The 20,754-nt window shown below is 35.5% G+C and overlaps 1 pseudogene; it reads right to left on the bottom strand.

Moving 5' to 3' along the window:
- Window positions 1-5,580: 5,580 nt before the first annotated feature.
- On the bottom strand, window positions 5,581-20,754 carry LOC128241219 (uncharacterized; annotated as a pseudogene).

Below are 20,754 nucleotides of genomic sequence, written 5' to 3' on the forward strand. Positions count from 1 at the left end.
CCTAAATCTGATATTTGGTTCGCACGACATGTCAATGTGACCTAAAAGAGCGATATCGTACAATCTCGTGAAACATATTTGACTTAAACCAACGCCTCTTTTATACTGAAGTTCTCAAGCTACTTTTAAAAGAACTGCATAACATGTTTACAAAATAACCGCAAATCCAAAGATATTTCGCAATGATCTTCTTGATACACCCTGTATGACAAGATGTGGTTTATATGGCAGATGTTTTAAATTAGGACGATATGTTTGATTATGACATATGCACAATCGAAGTAATTATTTGACATAACATATGTACAAGCAGAGCTGGTGCCTTTATTTTAATACGTTGTAATGCGCTATGGGATGGTATAAAATCCTTGGATTAATTGAATCTAAATCAATTTAAATCAAGCGATCTTTTTCAGTTTACTTGGATAAGGATTTGACTTGTGCCTATGATGTTATAAAGCCTGTTGTTTTACATTTGGATGATATATTTGATCGTTCTGCGTTGATGACATAAGAACAATTAGATGATAATTCGACATGATAATAAATCAGCTTAGTTGGTGCCTTTATCTTAAAGCAATGTTATGCGCTAATGAATGGTATTTAATCCCAGCATTACTTGGATCTAAGCTGGATGTAGCTTATCGGGTTGCATAGTCTTTTTTATTGAATAACTTTCCCAGGTAGGGTGTCAAATCAGTCGAGCACCACAGAGGGGTTTAATAAAACGAACCACATAGCGGTGTGGGTAATTGAGACCGACGTCCTTTTGCTTCAGATGATTGTAGGTTTTCGGAGGGTCCTTGGGTACCTTTGGGGGTTGGGAGGTTCCTTCGAGTGTTGGGTATACAGGCCCACAGACTAGGAACATCAAGGCCGTAGGGTACTCACATGTTCCTCAGATAAAACAAAGAGATTCTAGTGGACATATTTTATAATAAACGTGAGGTTCCTATGGTTCGAGAGGGACACGTGAAACTTTTGGTGTTAGTGAAAGTCTTCCAAAAGTAGGGGCTATGGGCACACATATCTTTTACACTCTGACAAACGAGTACCCACATGTTCAAGGAGTGAAACGAGAGGCATGTTCCGAGTCCCGTTACGATTCGCAGGGTATCGGGTTCTTGCAAAGATATGGTGTGGGTTATATGGAACCTGGGCATAGCGTCCCTATGTCACAACGTCCCCCAACCGCATATAATCCTAATGCTTACAATGATCGTTCTGACGCTCCATCGGAGACAACATATTGGGATAATTGGCAAGAACATCCTTGCCCAACCGCGCATGATTTCTTGGTTCGTTCTCCTCAATCCAATTATCACTCTAGGGGGTATAGCGATGCACGAGCCAACAGTTTTGCCATCACCAACTAGGGTTTCTGGTGGGGGACAGAGGTATCCATCTTTATCACATGACCAACGTTATGCACATTTGCCACATGGTCATGTTTATGGCCCTACCTAACTTACGGTAATTCGCATGAGTCCGTAAACTATTTTCGAGACCTATCTTTAGCGTACAGGCCAGATGCAATGGATAGGAATGATGTATCAAATCAAGGGCAAGGGAATCTAAATCAGCTAAGCAGGGGCTGGGCCATCATAATGCCAGCAATGGTTCGCCACGTCCAGATGCGGAAATTTATTTTGGGGGTTCCCAATGTTGACCTCCCAAAACAGTCCCCTGTCTATAGGACGGGACGGGGACATGGCAAAAGATATGACCCCTGGAACCGAGGTGCTACGGGTTTTAATAGAAGGGGAGGTCTTTGGGCGGTCACCTGTAAGTAAAGGACCAACAATAAGGCAAGCGGCTCAATCGGCTGGGTTAAACTTGAATTTGGAAGATGCTTTGGTGGTACAAACCGGGTCGGCCATGGAGTAGGTGGGAGCTCAAGCCTAGAAACTTTAATGGTATCCCTAGCTGGAAGGTATTTTAATCAAAGTTTATGAGAATTCAAATAGCGAGTAAATGGTCTGAGAGTCATGCTTTAGATCAGTTGTGCCTCACCATAGGGGTGAAGTCGGCAGAATTCCATGCCATTGTCAGTAAAACTAGCCCCAATATGTCGTTCATGGGGACTCTTTCTTGTCTAACGGAACATTTTTAGAGACAACTATGCTGGACTTCAAACATGCGGTAAAAGATGGGGTGATATGGTCAATGACTGGGCATAAGAGTCCGAAAATTATTATATCGGGCCTATGAAGGTCAATCGGTCGATTCACTTAAAAAACAGGCAACTACTAACTTATGTTAGGTTATTCAGATAATGGTGCAAGTGTAATTCAGCGGCCTCACCAGTTTGGGCCGCGGTTGATTTCGTGAAATTGTATCAGCACATCGTCAATTCTAATGAGCCACAGGGAACAGGTAGGGGAAGTAGGCGTCCGCAATCCCTCCCACCCACCGATTAATAAAGTATGATTTCGCCCCTGTAGCTAGGTCGATATCTACTTCTGTTGACCGGGAGGCTTATAAGTCTCGAGCTAGGAGCCCCGTAGAAAATAGGGGAAAATCGATACTGCCTTTCCATTCACTGGTAGACAAGGTTAGGGCGTCCCATCCAGATAATGAAATAGTCTGTGATTTGGGGGGGGGGGAGGGGGTCACGGGCGATTATTGTTGCCATTTCAGGGGATACTAATCCAATCATTCTGAGGGACAAATCGACCAAACCCAGCTTAGTTGATGTTAAGGTGGGTCGGCTTGAGGTTTCTTCCATAATCGATAAAACGGCAGAAGTGTCCATTTTTTTCTGACCATCTACACAGTAGTACAAGGTGGCCCCACTTGAAGCTGAAATGTAACATGGATCAGATTTACTGCAAAAGGCACAAGCAGTTATTATTCTCCGCAGGTGCGTGTTGGAGTTAAGGTGCCACCGAATTTCAGAATCAGCTCTTGTGGAAGGTGGGGACCCTAAGGCCCATTATTCGGACAAGGTATGGCTTTGATAACTCACTTGGAAAATGGCGGTGCTCAAAGGGGGACTAGTTCTAATCTCCCCTGGGACAACTTAAAACGGAATGAGTTTTTCTTGAGTTTTCAGGACATTACCATACACAGGCTTAGCGCAACCTCTTACGCAAAGTCACATTTATCTTGAGGGGCATTTATTCCGTGATATGGTTGACGCGGCGTCTGTTGAAGGTGTTAAAGTTGGGAGTTCAAAGCCATCAATCAAGCACTGGGCTGCCTGCAGGGTTAAATATGCTGCGAAGTCATTTACTCCAGGATGGGTTGGGCTGTCAAAACTAGGCCGGTACTGAGAGTCATAGTTGATTTGGTAACTTTGTTGCTGGAGAATGTCCAGATGCCTTGTGTTGTAAAGCAGGCGAAGGCTCTCAGGAGATGCTGCCCTTGGCTCTGCTGTATTCTGCAGTGTTGTGAACTGGTTGGCCTCTATCAGTCCGCCTATCGTGGGGGATGCTCGTACTGGAGTTTGGGGTGGGGTTACCCTGACCCTAGGCGTTATCCCAAATACCCTTCATTTCTAGGAATTTATTATTTTCAGTGGTGGAGTCAAGTGTTTGGGTAGCTTTCTTTGTAAGTTGGGAACATTTTTTCGATTAGAATCTGACATGTAGACTTGAGGCAGTATCTCTTGATCGCATCCCTGTTTTGGCTGAGAAGTTAAATTCTCCTTATTTTCTTCTCGCCGCATGGGAGGGATTGGTTACCCAGTGGACTTGGGGTCAGGGGTAGGGTAATGGTACAAATTAGGGGGGACCTGTGGAGTGGTTGGTATATATTTTTAATGACATAACCAGGCGCTTCACGGGTAGTTTCCGGAAACATTGTCCTTGTTTTTCAGGACAACACCCGGACGTTTGACATGAAGTTTGTTTCTTTGCCTACTTTTAAGACAACACCCGGATGTTAAACGGGAAGTTTCTGCCTAGGTTTGACGTATTTGTCTTTTTTAGGATATGGTCTATTTTTATTATCATGACCAAGTAACGTTCTAAAGTCAAAGTTTGGTTATATTTACTTGTCTTATTTTTCTTGCATTTATGGGAAAGTCTAAGAAGTTGCCCGTCTTTTTATTGGTTTATCTTCTTTTTGGTTTTGAGTCATTTTAGCCTTATTTTGTTCGCCTGGGTTTAAATGGTTATGGGGTTAATTAACAACGTCGTTCGGGTCTGGGAGGGGGCTAATAAACGAAATCGGGAGAAGTGTTGTGGTCACGTGATTATAACGTGACCCTGGAAGGTGAACTCCTTATTGGCGATTGGAAAACCATTGCCTGGTCACCGAGAGGACCCGCAGAGAAATATATCAGACTAGTGCCAAAACCAAGACCAAAAACAAATCGTAAACCGAACACCGACAAATCAAGCCATCATGGATGATAAGTTTGGCTCTCTGTGTCTGTATAACCAGCCTATTTAACATAAAATACGGTATTGCTAATTAGTTGGATACGTTTTATTGATATTTAGCCTTTGTTTTTTTTTTATTTTGACGAATAATTAAAGCTTTAGGTCGTTACGGCAAAAACATATAAAATTGATTCGATTTTCCATATATTGTCAATAAACATCAAAGGTATCCTCAAAGGTAGCATCAGTTTATTAAACAATATATTCTCTGTTTGCTACCGCTTTATAAGCTTCGTCAAATTCAAAATCCTCTTCGTCATTTAATATTGCCCGTTGAATATGGTTGTTCTTTTTTAAATCCTTACATCCTGTATTATTATTTAATAAAAACTTTTCTGTCGAGGGTCATCTTCCTCCAAACTATCTTTTAATAAACTGACAATAAGGATTCAAATATTGACCGACACTCGTTAACATTAGTTTAACGCGACCCAACACGTTTGTCTCAACGAGAAATTGATTTAATGTTCGTGTCTTTGTGTAGCGTTTCTGACAGTTTCATTTTAAACTGTGTATACACCGTTCCTTGTATTGACTGGTACTTCAGTTGTATATTTACTTTTTTTGTACTTGTTATTATAAAATAGAAGTTTTGAAGCTACCTTATTAAAAGTCTCTCCTCATGTTATCTCCTTTACTGTGAAGAATAATGAAACAACTAAGAAAACAACCCACAATTGTGCCCTGGGTTTGGGATGAAGGGGTTCAATCAACACTTGCATTATATGTAATACGATTCAACGGGGATACCAAAATCACTTAGCTAACGTCAGCGACCGTACTATGGTACTAAGTGCTTTAATCAGTTTCAGTTGCTTTTAGTCAATATGTGTTTGAATAAATAATATCCGTATCAAACATGTGCAACAGTATATGAATGAATCATCACTTACACTTGCGGTGCATTTCGTTGTATATGATTACATTTGTTTACCTACACACCATTTGAAACAATACTGTATCAAAAATGTGTAATTTGTCTTGGGTATGCCGAAAAACTCTTTTCCATCCTTCACAAATAAACATAACTTTCCGAGGGAGCATGACCTGGCTGCCTCTTTGTCATGGGTACAGGCTTTCCATTATATAGCATTATACAATTCAATATAAAACGAAGTTAGTTTAATCACACTGTTTATTACTTTAATACTCAATCAAGAACAAAGCATTTTAATATGTTACCAATATGAATACCAAGTTTGTATATATATTTCTAATGGTAAAGTAATGACAAGAAATAAGACTTGGTTTTACCACCATTAACATGTCTTAACATAATGCCCTGTCCGTTTGATGAATGATTTACTCAAGAGTGACAAAAGATCCATTTTCCAAACCCGAAGGAATTTCATTTCAGATCAATCATCATTTTAGTTAAAAGAGCAAGGAAATCAAAAAAAAGTTTAACCGATGTCTGGAATAAATATAACCGTTAGAAATAGTTTTTAAACTGTTTGAAATCAGTTGTATTTATATTTAAAGCTATGAGTGAAGGAAATCATTTCGGTGGTATATCAGTTCCTATGTAGCTCATATTTATTCCAGGCACGTTTATCAAACAAAACATAAACCGACATCGGTGTCCATGGCAACATAACCTTTTATCACTACAATGTGGTCTTATGCAAAACACGTAGCATAATGTGAGTCATGAAATCATCTTAATTTAGGAAAACATGTGGCCTAACACAATTTAATTTATACGCTGAATATGCATAGATATACTGTTCATTTACATTAATATCAATGTGTGTACGTATGAAAAGGTCGTTAGAAAGGCTTAATAAAACAATTAAAGAAATTTCCATGTGGCTCAGTCATTATGATTAAAATATCTGCTTTCAGTATCAGTTCCTTTTGTTGATCAACAGAAGAGTGATGTGACCACGGACAAGAGTAGAATGCCAAGAAGGGAAGCAATCTGACCGGCCCCACTAGGGCAACCTAGTCCAACATAGATGTTCGTGGTTCCAGTCACAGCGCCTGCAGTTCATGTGATAGTAAACGAATACAGCCAGCCCTCTTCGCTCTTCAATGTCACAGTTGGTGCGACGACCACAGCTCCGGTAGCACTTGTTACAGTAAATTTGGCGAAGTCGGTACCAGCTTTAACGAGAATACATAATGTTAACTGCTGCAAATTCACGTCAGAATGTGTGTTAAAGCACTAAAATATCTTAAACATAACTTGCAAATGCCTTAATTATCGATCCAATGAAGATCAACTTGCCTAGGATATGGAACACACAATGTATAAACAAATATTAATCTTTCAGTTTGTTATCATCTCGACATTTGTTTAACTCAGTTGTTGATGTGTATGCAACCGTTTGTGTAGCAGTAGCGTCAGTCGTAGCAAATGTACCTATACTGGTGCTTGTAACAATAAACATACCTGATGAAATTTAAAATGTTCACACAAGTCATGCATAAGTATGTAAGAAGTTTAAAAGCGATAGGTTTTCAAAAAAAAATCTTGGTAATGCAGATTTAAAAAAACATCATATGGAAATAATAACAAAATGTACTGTATTTAAGGTACTTCCACGGTTTTAACTTTGCTTTACTTGAAATTTTGTTTTCGAACTGAGAAATTCTTACACGCGATATGCTCAGAAAAATTCCTGAGCACGAAATAATAAAACGACGTCATTTTCCATCTACATTTTATTTAAAATTGTATATCATAAAAAACGCATACAATATCTTCACGGGCGTCCTAATCTTTATAAATGAATTAGTTTAATTTAACAATCAATATGTTTGATACATCACTAGCCTATTGCTTAATATCATTACCATAGAAACTAACGACCCATTTGCGTTAGAACGCGGAATAACATCACGCATGACAGTTTTTAAATAAAATGGAGATAAGAAGATTTTAGCACGATAACTGATTTAACTTCATTGAAATAATTCCAAGTAATTTAACTAGAAGCATTATATTAATCATACACATTAAATCTTTAAAGTCGTCATTGTTTCACCGAATTGAATAAAATAACTATTGAGTTTTGCATGTATGACAAATTTGCTAAATTCGTAGCATTTGCATTTGATAATGAACCTTACGTCTCAGATGCTGAAGTTTATTGTCACCTCTGTCGTTGCAGGAATAGCGAAATCAAAGTTAACCATGTTTTTTGGAACCCGAGTTGAACAATTAAGCTGCATATTTCTATATTCTTGAAAAAAAAAACAGTTCAGTATCCTTGGTTTATTTTTCCCAAAACGCGAAAATCTTTTTAAAATTACAAAGCAATTACTTATAAAATACATCGAAAAAAATATTTTAATACTGTTTTTGTGATCATCAAAGTTTTACCACCAGGTCCTCTTCCACGACCATTTCTCTTGTTGGAATTACGTTAAATGTCGATATGACTTATATTAGGGACGTTTTTAAAATGAAATAAAAAAGTAATCATTCGTTACCAAGAGTACCTCAGATGTAATTGATAAGCATGCTCCACTCAAAGAGAGAACAGTTATTTGCAGACCAAATGTACCATGGTATTCTGGATACCTGAAATCCCTCAAGCAGTTTAAAAGGTCAATATAAAGTATTTACCAGTCTGACAAATCAAATTTGATGGAAAATATTTATAAAAAGGTTAGAAACAGCTACACTACTGCAGTGACAACATCAAAAAATAGATATTATCAGTCTAAAATCAGTGGGGCAGAGGGCGATGTGAAAAAGTTATATGGGGTGACTGCCTGTCTGCTCGGTCGTACAAAGGACAATCCACTTCCACCGCATACTGATGATGTATCCCTAGCCAACGAATTTTTGCAATTCTTTGTTGACAAAATTGCCAGGTTGAGAAATGACTTAGATAATATAACCATTGAATCGGCACATATCGGGTCTGTATCATTAAACGAGCCTCTGGGTGGCACAATTTTGACTGAGTTCACACCACTCTCAGAAAATGATGTCATGAATCTTATCCAAGGATCAAAACCAACAACTTGTGAGCTAGATGTTATTCCAACACCAAAGTTGAAAGACAATCTTCATATTTTTATACCAGTTGTGACAGAAATTGTAAATAGATCATTATCATCTGGGGTGTTTCCAACAGAGTGGAAACGTGCTGTGATAAAGCCTCTATTGAAGAAAAAGGGTCTCCCTCTAGAACTTAAAAATTATCGGCCTGTGTCAAACTTGTCGTTTTTATCAAAGATCCTTGAGAAATCTGCATTACAACAAATTACTCATCACATCGAAGTAAACAGACTTCTTCCGTCATATCAAAGCGCTTACAGAAAGGGTCATGGTGTCGAATCTGCAATGATGAAAATGTATTGTGATTTATTGGATGCTTTTGACAACAATAAAGTTACTATCGTTGTCATGATTGACCTCAGTGCAGCTTTTGATACAGTGGATATTCCAATTGTACTTCGAATTCTTCAGGAAGACTTTGGTATTAAAGGTATTCCTTTGAACTGGATAAATTCCTATTTAACTGAAAGGACAATGAAAGTTATTGTTGAGACCACATCTTCCAACACAGAACAGCTGCAGTTCGGTGTACCACAGGGGTCCTGTGCAGGCCCAGTTATTTTTACCATGTATATTGCTGCTCTGAACAAAGTTGTACAAAAATACCCAGCTGGACTTTATGGGTATGCTGATGATCATAAAATTGCTTTCAGAATTCAAGCTGGAAATGCACAAAATGAGGCGAATGTGCTTGAAATGCTTAATGATTGTCTCAATGATATAATTGTGTGGATGACAAATTTTAAGTTGAAAATGAATAACTCACAAACAGAAATTATCATGTATGGCACTAAACATCAGCTAGCAAAACTTAACATTTCAAGTGTGAGAGTTGGTGGATCATCAGTAAAATGTGTTAATAATGTCAGAGATTTGGGTGTACATATGGAAAGTACGCTTAATTTTGACATGCATATCAGAAAAAAATGTCAGATTGCGCATGCTCAGCTTAGAAATCTGAAAGAAATTCGTAAACACCTTTCACAAAAATCAACAGAGATAATGGTGAACGGCCTTATTCCTTCTCATATTGACTTTTGCAATGGATTATTTACGGAAATTCCTGCCTATCAGATTAACAGACTTCAGAAAGTTCAGAACCAAGCAGCAAGAGTTGTGACCAACACACCATACGGTCATCCAACTACCGAAGTCCTCAAATCCCTTCACTGTCTACCTGTGAGGGCAAGAATTATGTTTAAAATTCTTGTCATTGTGTTCCGTATTGTGCAGGGAACAGCTCCTTCTTATTTGAGGTCTTTGTTAAACCGTGTTCAGGGAAAATACAGACTTAGATCTTCTGATGACATTTTATTGTTCCAAGAACCAGAACCAGAATTGCTGACATATCACTTGTTGTGGTTGGGCCAAAATGGTGGAATGCTCTTCCTAGAGACATAAAACACATTAAAAGTGAACCTACTTTTAGAAAGGAACTGAAAACTTATTTGTTTGGACTGTTTTATAATTAGGAGCCTACCAGATTTTATGTGTAAATGACTGTATATACCTTGTGTGAAATAGCGCATGAACTGTGTGAAGCGCAATCGAATATTGAACAATACTTTTTGCGCTATACAAATGTATTTGTATTTGTATTTGTTAGCAAGGTGAAATTCACTGTTGCAAGTCATTTTGCAAATAAGGTGTCATTTATAATTATTGGATACAAAACAAAATTTGCTTTCTGTTAAAAACGCATTTGGAAGGTGGTTGAAGTTAGCAAAAATGATTTAAAAAAAAAAATACACCATATCCAAAAAAACAAGCTTATTCCTCGCCGCTTAAGGTGGAATACCTTATTTTATACAAGCAATAGTGACTCGACGTCCGAATATGTTTAAAATGGTTAAAATATTTTACAAGACCATGAAAACAACATTCAGCTATACTGTTCATACAGAAGATTGTTTCAAGGCAACCTTTAAAATTAATAATTTGCAAATTTCAAATTTTTAACATACCGGCTGTCACTTCTGTACTGCTGAGACAAACCACGTAGCCTGATTGCCCAAACACAATGACGTCTGTCACACTCACTGTCACCACCGCAGTGCCTACTTGACCAGTACCACCAACTTCGGTAGCTCTGGAAAATCGAAAGACTATGTCATTGTAAACCAATTGTTTAATGCGTTCTTCTCATTGATCGCTATGTTAGGTGCAACACTACTTACTTGTTATAGTGAATCTAAATGACTATTAGTAATACTTAATAACTCAAGTATAAATACCTACAAAACAATAACAATGGTCAACAGTTTATCATTTTAAGTTATATCATTTGAATCAGATGCTAAAGTATAAAATTTGTATCTATCATTCATAGTCTTGCTAAATGTTATTTTTATATTTCATGAAATATGTATATTTTTATTGACAATGTACTATGTACACGTCGTTATCAATATTTCTGTCTGTCTGTCTGTCTGTCATTATCTTATCTATAGAATACACGTGTTACTTACTTTATTTTAAAAACAACTGTTGGAGTTCACTCGAAGTCTAGCGACTTTCCGGACGCAAGCTTAACTTCTCCGGATGTGATGGTGGTGTCGGCAACGTCGCCAGGGTTGCCGTCTGCCTCGAAAGCATACGTAAAAGTTGATGAAGTCAATGTAGCAACAGCTGTAAACAATCTTGTTCCAACTGCGACATTTTCAGCAATTGAAAGTGCAATTGCTCCGTCCGGAGCAGTTCCAGTGCCGGCAGCTACGGTGGTACCAGAGTCGGTAAACGACCATGCGGTTATTTGGGCATCTGAAATTTGACTATGTAATGAATAATGGTATTGATGACTAATGATCAAACATCAACTCGATGAAGAAATGTTCATAAATACGGTATTTATAAACTAGGGGAGACCTTCCAAGATATATATGCATATATATAATTAATGTTGCCATTTCCATCGATACCATGTCACTAATCGAGATTGAGATTTATCATTTATCTCCACAATCAAAGGAAAGTCGCATGTAGTTTTAACGATATTTGTACATATTTGTGATGTAGAAAAATAAGTTGAACAAACTGATATTGCTAAAGGTACAATTCTTCTCACCAATTTGAAAGATTTAGAAAAATGAAAACCACACAGTGTTTAAGATCACTAAAACGCTTGTAATAATTTGGGCAGTAAAAACATGTTAATTAAATAAAAAATAATTTTATAATATATACTTGTACGTTGCAATTTCACCATAAACACATTCAGTTTTCATCATCTTCGTCATCATCATCATCATCATCATCATCATCATCATCATCATCATCATCATCATCATCATCATCATCATCATCATCATCATCATCATCACATCATCATCATCATCATCATCATCATCATCATCATCATCATCATCATCATCATCATCACCACCACCACCACCACCATCATCATCATCATCATCATCATCATCATCATCATCATCATCATCATCATCATCATCATCATCATCATCATCATCATCATCATCATCATCATCATCATCATCATCTTCATTATAATCATCACCACCATCATCACCATCATCATCATCATCATCATCATCATCATCATCATCATCATCATCATCATCATCATCATCATCATCATCATCATCATCATCATCATCATCATCATCATCATCATCATCATCATCATCATCATCATCATCATCATCATCATCATCATCATCATCATCATCATCATCATCATCATCATCATCATCATCATCATCATCATATTCATCACCATATTCATCATCATATTCATCATCATATTCATCATCATATTCACCAACAACACCAACAATACCTCTACTTATACCACCACTCATTACCACCACCATCCCATCATCATCATCATCATCATTATCACCACCACCATCATCATCATCATCATCATCACTATCATCATCATCATTATCATCATCATCATCATCATCATCATCATCATCATCATCATCATCATCATCATCATCATCATCATCATCATCATCATCATCATCATCATCATCATCATCATCATCATCATCATCATCATCATCATCATCATATTCATCATCATATTCATCATCATATTCATCACCATATTCACCAACAACACCAACACTACCACTACTAATACCACCACCACCACCACTACCATCCCATCATCATCATCATCATCATCATCATCATCATCATCATCATCATCATCATCATCATCATCATCAACATCAACATCATCATCATTATCAGCAGCAGCTGCAACAGCAGCAGCAGTAGAAGCAGCAACATTATTAGGGTTATTACATTGGGGACATTCCCTTAACATATTTAAGGCGTTTCTATTTATTTTCGTCAATAAAACATGACATAGGCAATTCATTAATTTAGACGAAAAAGTTATTCCCTGCAAAAATGGAGGAAGATCGCTCACATCCACAATCTTTTACATTCAAATCAGCGCCAAACAAGCGCTTCAGTGAATGAGAAATAAGGATAATACCCTTTGGAGTAAGATTAATTATGCCGGAAATATGACAAAAAGCACGAATGTGCGAGGGAAATGTAATTTGTTTGGCAGTAAAGGTTGCTGCATTCTTATTAAAAAGTAATAATACAAAACAAATCAGTCCAAATTCCAAGCCAAAATAATCATAATAACTATGAAATAGGAATCAAATATAATATATGTCACTTAAAAGGCATATTTAATTTTTAATTTCCAGTAGTTTTCACACATTATTTCTCATTTCTCGAAATGATCAAAGACAAAAGAAAAGTAATCTTAAATAATTGCATAAATAAGTTTTCTCATGCAAATATATGTTTAGATCCTTTCAGTAAACTTTACTTTGAAATAATATGTGTCCAAGATCTATATTGTGGTATGTAGTGTTTATTATAATCATTGTTAAGTGAGAAATTCTTCATTTGAAATAGCGATTGTATAAAAATCATACTCTGTTCACATTGTCGCCAACATAATCGTAAATAATTTCGTTGATGGAGGATAAGACATTTATGAAGACATGATGTATTCTTTAATTCAATATACTTTGGTCATCTTGAAATGAATAAATAACACTTTAAAGGGTTTAATGTAGAATTAAGAAACTAAATTAGTTATGGCATTAAAAAGGGTGACTGGTTCATTTGTGGACACTGTCAGTGTTTCTGTATTTCAACTATATAATTAAACTATGCGTACTTGATCTATATTAAAAATATTTCCCAATTCCTGTGAATAATGGCACAAGATTAGTTGACACTAGCTAGACTTTATTATGCAATCCAATCAAGCCTTGGTACAATTTTCCAAAAAGGGATAGTCCTTTGCCTTAAAGTATGTTTTATTAACTGTTCTTGGAAGTGACAGTCCAAAATTTATACGCACTGGATAATTTATGTTTTGCCAAACAGCGCCAAAGAGCCAAAATTACTGTACGGAAAATGAAATCAGCCATGTGACACAATTATCTAATGAACTTCGAAATTGTACAGTATTTAAACTAGACCAATACTATACGTACATGTCTTGTATTATTGGTTGGCAAAAGGGATGCAAACACATCGCTTACTATTGTAACTTCATCATAATAACCGACTATTATTGCCGACATTGCAGATTTTTGTCTTTTATTGTAAACTAGCTGTTGTATGTAATTAACCATTGGTTAGTTTATGTTTTTTCCTATGCTAATTTTTTTACCACTAAATTTGAAATAGTGATTTGCTTGATAGTGATTGTAGATTTCCAAGCCAGTCAAGTTGTTATTTGAAACAACTAACATACATTGTGAAAAGTTTGAGAAATGTAAAGTTTATGACCTGAACTGCAAAAGAAATATGAAGACACATATTCAAATCCAGTGTTGAATGACTGTTCATCGATTTGCATATAAATTACATTTGTTTTTTTTCTAAAGCTGGTAACCAAAAACCTCAACAAATGATACTTGGCGGAGAGTTCATGATTGTAGCACCGAGAACATAATTATATTATATATTTTGTCGTATATAATATGGCCGCATGGTTATTTTGTATTTTACGTAGATCATACTATACATTAAATATTTGACAAGTTCTGCAATATTAAGTTGTATAATTTATCATCATAACGGTTATGACTTTAACAGTTTAAATGTTTTAGTGTCGCATCATCTTAAATAAACGATTTTTTGAAGTGGAAAGAGATAAACATGTTAACATTAAATACAGCCCAGACTTCATAGCTATTTGCTTTACATTTAAGAGATTCATTGTTTCAGGATTGAGCGTTTGTATTGCGGTTCATTGGGATATAAATGAGTTTATGTTTGTTTAAGAAAGCGCTATAGGGATACATCTATTATATTTAAATCAGTTTAAAGGAATGGTTTTGAGTGTGTGTTTTTTTGCAATAAAAGAAGTATTATGGATACTCGAGTAAAGGTCAAGTACTCTTGTAATTATGCCTGTCTTTGCATCCGTCCGTACATCTCTCTGTCCGTCTATCTGTTCGTTCGTCTATTCCCCTGTTATTTAATTGCGTCTGGCTACCTTCATTTCGTATCTTTGGTCGCATGTTCGTCTGTCTAACCATCTTTTCTGTCTGTATTTTCTACACTTGTCTATTGTGCCCGTGTCCATTGTACATAGGTATTTAGTCTGCTCACAAATTTGCATGTCTGAACATTGGTTTAGATAACATTATCGCTCTGCAACTTTATGTGTTATTATTTTCATCCATTTTTAATAAACATGTTTTATACGCATTGTCCTTATTTTTTTAATTTTGAATAAAACACCACTCCTCAAAAACATTGCAATTATGCTGCAGAAATATTATACTATTTTTAAATGTTTATGCAAATAACAAACAAAAAGACACATACTATCAAACAAACAGTTCTGTCTTAATTGACTGCATAATAAACAGACTGTCATTAACAATAATGAGGTGAAAGTCCTAAAATCCATCTTTATTATTGCGTACATCTGTGTAAAGAAAATAAAAGCTTTTTCGAACAACGTTAAGCTGTCGTGTTTAGTATGCGTACGCAATGATATCGGAACACATGACAACAAATGATGACCACAAAATATATCCACAAGGCGGAAATAAGTAGTTCAGTGCTTAAAAATTATGACTGTTTGACTATTTATAGCCAAACGTTGGGTTATTATAACTAGTTTAGCTTTATTGAATCATGAAGCTTAAGTTGTTAAAAATTGCAAAAACTATTAGATAAAACATCAACATTTTAATTTAATATTTAGTATGTAACAAACACATTTCATTTCCGACACAAGACTTTTGTCAGCCGATGGAAAGATCTCTTAAATCATTCAATTCGAATGTTATCTAGGAGTTTCTGAGATTGAGAGTGTTTTTAAAAGTTTATATTTTGTGTTGTGTTCGGACTCATAAATAGAGTCGGATATTGTCAAACTCCAATCAATATTCAAATGTAGACATATTTATTTCGCTCTTTCAGTATTGTTCACTATCAATGTTCATAAGTGCAATTTTCGTTCATACTGAAAGATGAAAGCCCTTATATTACATTTTTCCGCTAATAAAACACTTACTGCACACATGGTCTTGTACAATCATTTTAGAGAGCATTACTTTGAGAACATACATGTACCTTTAGTTAACCGTTTATCAATAAGTAAATAAAATTATTCATGTTAATTGGCACTTTTGACATTGCATTCGGCCCGTTTGTGGTAAACAAGAAGAGGCTTGTTTTCAATTATTTAATCTGAACATCAATGTGTCATCAATCACCCTTGTCATTTGGTGTATCATTGGTCTAGCTTTAAGAATCCCATTACAGTGTTAAATGTCAAGGCCCTATTACCTAATGTATTGATGCACCGTTGAATAATTTTCTGATTAAGGAATGCATGGAAAAGCAAACCGTTCGTTGGAGTTTAAAGCGATATTAAAAAAATCAAGAACGAAAAACGTATACCACATAGGATAAAGACAAGGATCGCCCATAACAAGCAGCACTTTCCATTTTGATAAACGTATGCTCGCCATATATTTTTTAAAGGGAACATTGGAAACATTTGTATAAGCATACTTTTGTTACAGGTACTATATAGAAATAAGTGTTGGATAGTTATTACATCTATCCAGAATGTCATGCCTTGAAAGAAACAAAAGCATTTGAAATGCAATGTTACTCGAGAAAAAACATAGAACCATCGCACCTAAAATTAAAATTATAAGCGTTTCGGAAACTGTCTATATTAATTTTGTTCATTTATACAACCATTTCAATGCGTTTACTTTCTTAACACTTCTAAGTGTTGTGAACAATTTCTGTATATGTTGCGTGTTTTGTCGGTTTTTGTTTTGTTTGGTTATATTCAGGTTTATTAAGGTCAGTTTGCATTTTAGTGTAAAATGCCAAATATCAAAAATGGTAAACTAAAGCTACCCGTATGGAAATCGTTTTTAATGATCATCACATCGTAATTACCTCCCTTGTTGAAGACTACCGTTTGTAGCATCATAGAAACCTTGTCTTGTGGCAATATTTAGAATGCTAATTAATTATTTCTCGCTTCAAATGTCACCATATTTTTTTTTTCACGCACCTTTCAAGAAATAATGCTTCACCCTCCTCAGAACTATTTAAAGACCGATTGCCTTATTAACATAGTCAGAATCACTGCACGCGTATCCATGTCAACCACGAATTATCACATATCCATACGCAATTATTTTTACTACGCACAAAAGAGTTTCAGCAAAAATATACATTTTTACTTAATTTTGTTTAACTGAGGCGTGAGAAAACCCTCGAGCAGGGTATTTTGCGTTAGCTCGGTAAACCTCGATTCCGCAAAACACCCAACGCTCGGGTCGGGATGAACCTATCTTACACTCTCGGCCATGTAAGATACTTATAATCTAAATGTTTCACGAGAAAAAATTCACAAACTTGAACTCTAAAATCAATATTTAACCGTATTTTTTTTCAGTCGTTCAGTCTTTGCAAAATCAATATTTCTCAAAATAATTTCCTTTCTTTAGTACTGATAGGACAACGTTTTATGTACCAAGTCAGGAGGTTTCATAAAGACCCGATTACCTTTGATAGCAAGGAAATTCGGTATTTGATAACATGCGTAATGCAGGTCAATATTTGAAAAGAATATGTCTGCCGGTCGTGAGGCAAAATGGCCGTTTTTTGCCAGGAGGTGAAACTGCGCTCATTCTTAAGTCAACTTTTACAGGGGCGGTTCAAGGATTCCACTTTTGAGGGGGCGTAACTAAAGGGCGTACCCTTTTGAATAGCGCCATTCCCTTAGAACCGAGATTAATATGGTATAAAGTCTTGACTGGAGTTGTTTACTTCCCAAACAAGTTGTTAAGACTTTAACATTTGTTTTTCTCCTATTGAAATAAAGTAAACTTAGACGATTTAGGGGGGGGGGGTGCGGGCGCCGGGTGCGTCCCCTCCTGGATCCGCTAGTTTATACGATATATTGATTTCAAACAAATCGATTATAGTTTAAGCTTACGCTACAATAATCTCTAAACCACACCAACCCCCGATTAATGTTGAGTAAAAACAATGAATACGTCCCACAGTCTCAAACAATTTTGTAATAATTTAGTCAATTTGGATCATTAAACGCCATTCATGTCCTTGTAATGTCGCGTTAATCTTGATCATTTAATCAATACACTAACTCATTTTTTATCGCTGTCATGGATTTTTGGTCTGTTTTTTTATCAAAGATGTTACGCAGTGTATCACAAGATTGTTGGTGATACTGAATTTGGTTTGAAATGAACTGTGCGGGCACAGACATGCTTTATTTTAAATATGATAATAAATTACATTTTGGAGGTAGAATTGTTTTGTTTAAGTACAATGCAAGCATATTTGATGATCATCGATCCACCATAAAGATAGTGTCACCTGTGATAATGAGCATGCTTTTGTGGTTTTGATTTATGATACAATGAAAAATGAGCTGCCGTTAAATACCTAAAGGATATCATATTATTTTAGGCAGGTCTATTCATTTCTTAAACTCAATATAATGACTTTATGTTAAATTTCTACTTGTCAAACTATGGATGTCAACTTAAAATTCAACAATGGCGATGAATCAAAATATAACGTTTTGACCTTTATTATTTTTATCATAGAATCTTTAATAATCTTAGGGTGTTCTAAAATGCATTCAAGTTCTAAATCAAAACATTTCAGTTTGCTTCGAGTGACAATATATTGCAGATACTAATTCGTGTTTATAAGTTTCCTTAACAAAGCGATGCTGCAGCGAAAGTCAACATAAGACAAATAAGGGTTTATATTTTCGAAAATATAATAATGTTGGCAGCCGTTGAATTTTCAAAACAGTGCAACTTGATTTTTGTAATCATGGACAGGGCAGTTTTTGAGAGCCTGGTGAATGTTACAAAAATTAGACCATTGACATTACCACTTATTCCTTTTATCCACCATTGATTTCTTTTTTGGAAAACAAAACACAGCAATATCATTATAAACTATAAAAATTGACCTAATTCAATGAACAAATGCTGATCTGGATCAAACGTTGAAACGCATAATGATAATGATAATGCACAGTCTTACATAGTCAGAAACATGTTATAACAGACTGTTGGACCTATTTATTAACTTTACAAAAGGTATTTTGAATAATTTTCAATGATGAGCTTTATTCTTTTCTTCAAACTACATGCTTGCAGTGAAGTTTGGATATATGGTATGACATAATGCATTTGGTTTGACAGTATTATGGATGCAATCGTTCTTACTTAGAAATAATGGTTGTAGGTTCATATTAACAAGACGTCTAGTAATTCTTTGATATGAACAAATAGTATTCGAAGTACACCAAGCAAAGAACAGTGACTGCATGATATTATCAGTTACAGATTAAACGTATTTATCATTCTGACAACCTGTGTACATTACTCAAAATGCCATCTTATTCATATCGCATTCATTTATCGGATTCGGAAAAATACCCCATTTGGAACGATATTATGATTAGTGCCTCTATATGGAAAAATATGGTGCCACTGCGTGACCAGTCTTGCACCAATTGCGTTGCTTTATTCATGTCAGAGGTGTGATATATTACCATGTGGGAAATGTAGTTGTTTTTGTTTTTTTATTACTGTTAAGGTGACGAACATTGTTAAGTGGGATTTGCAGTGATATAGTTCCTTTGTGTACTATTGAAATTTCTGCAAACCATTGAGGTGCTTGATAAAGAAAAGTTATAATTGCATTTCCTGTATCAAAATCTGCGTGCAATTTATTATAGAACCAGATAAATATAGTCCTGAAAAACTGTATACATGGCATATACTTTTTGATGTATTCGGGGGCATGCTGTGCATGAGCATATCTCAGGCGATTTCACAGTTATTTAAGGCTTTCTTCAAGTATGAATTGTGGAAAAAGTTTATGTTTGAGAACATATTAATGGCAATTTTCCTTATATAAGTGGTAAACTGTCAGGTTATTAGTGTATTTTTTATTTCGTTGAACCACATGTGAAGGTAAACGCACAATTTTAAGCGTCACATTAAAGATCTGCCTTGTCACCTCCGATTTTCACGAATGATGAAAACACACTCTTTTTCAGTCCTGCATTATTCATCACGATTAAACTGTTCTGTTGTCGAGATCGTTGTAAGTAAAGAAATTTAAAAGACATCGTATACCATCTGTTATCCTTTGTCGCGCTACACCACATTGGGGAGCTATACTGATGTTTACAATGATGGTCTACATTTTGCGGTTATTATGCTATGGATATCATATATTTTTAATACAATACTAAGATAACATGAAAAAAAAACGATAGTGAATGCTAACAGTAAAAACGATGCGTCCTCATCAGCGGCAATTCATAGTACAAGAGCTATTTTTTATTGTGCCATTACTCACAATGCTAAATTATGAGACATGATGAAACTTATTTTGGTACCATTTTAATGGGAATTACTTACTTTTTATACTTTTGAAATGAGTGAGAGAAGATTTATACTAGATATATTTGTTCAAGTTTTGTTTTCGTTCGTTACATCACTTAAAGTAAAATGCTATACCATTTCTTTGCAAATTTCGAAATAAATCTTGGATTAATTTCTTAGCTCAAATAGACAAAAATCGACTTACCTCTTTGCTCCTTGTAAATAACTGGGCAAATATCCATATTTTCTTGTACATGAATGTCACATTGCTGCTGTTTTGGTTTTCCTATTATTTGTATCCAAATTGACTATGTCACAATATGGACACAGATAATAAGCCAAATACTTTAGAATTGATATATTCCATTCCTCCTTCAAGTATATCCCATATTACACATTCAAATATAACTGA

The sequence above is a fragment of the Mya arenaria genome, chromosome 7 (genome assembly GCF_026914265.1).
Source record: "Mya arenaria isolate MELC-2E11 chromosome 7, ASM2691426v1".
Lineage (NCBI taxonomy): Eukaryota > Metazoa > Mollusca > Bivalvia > Myida > Myidae > Mya > Mya arenaria.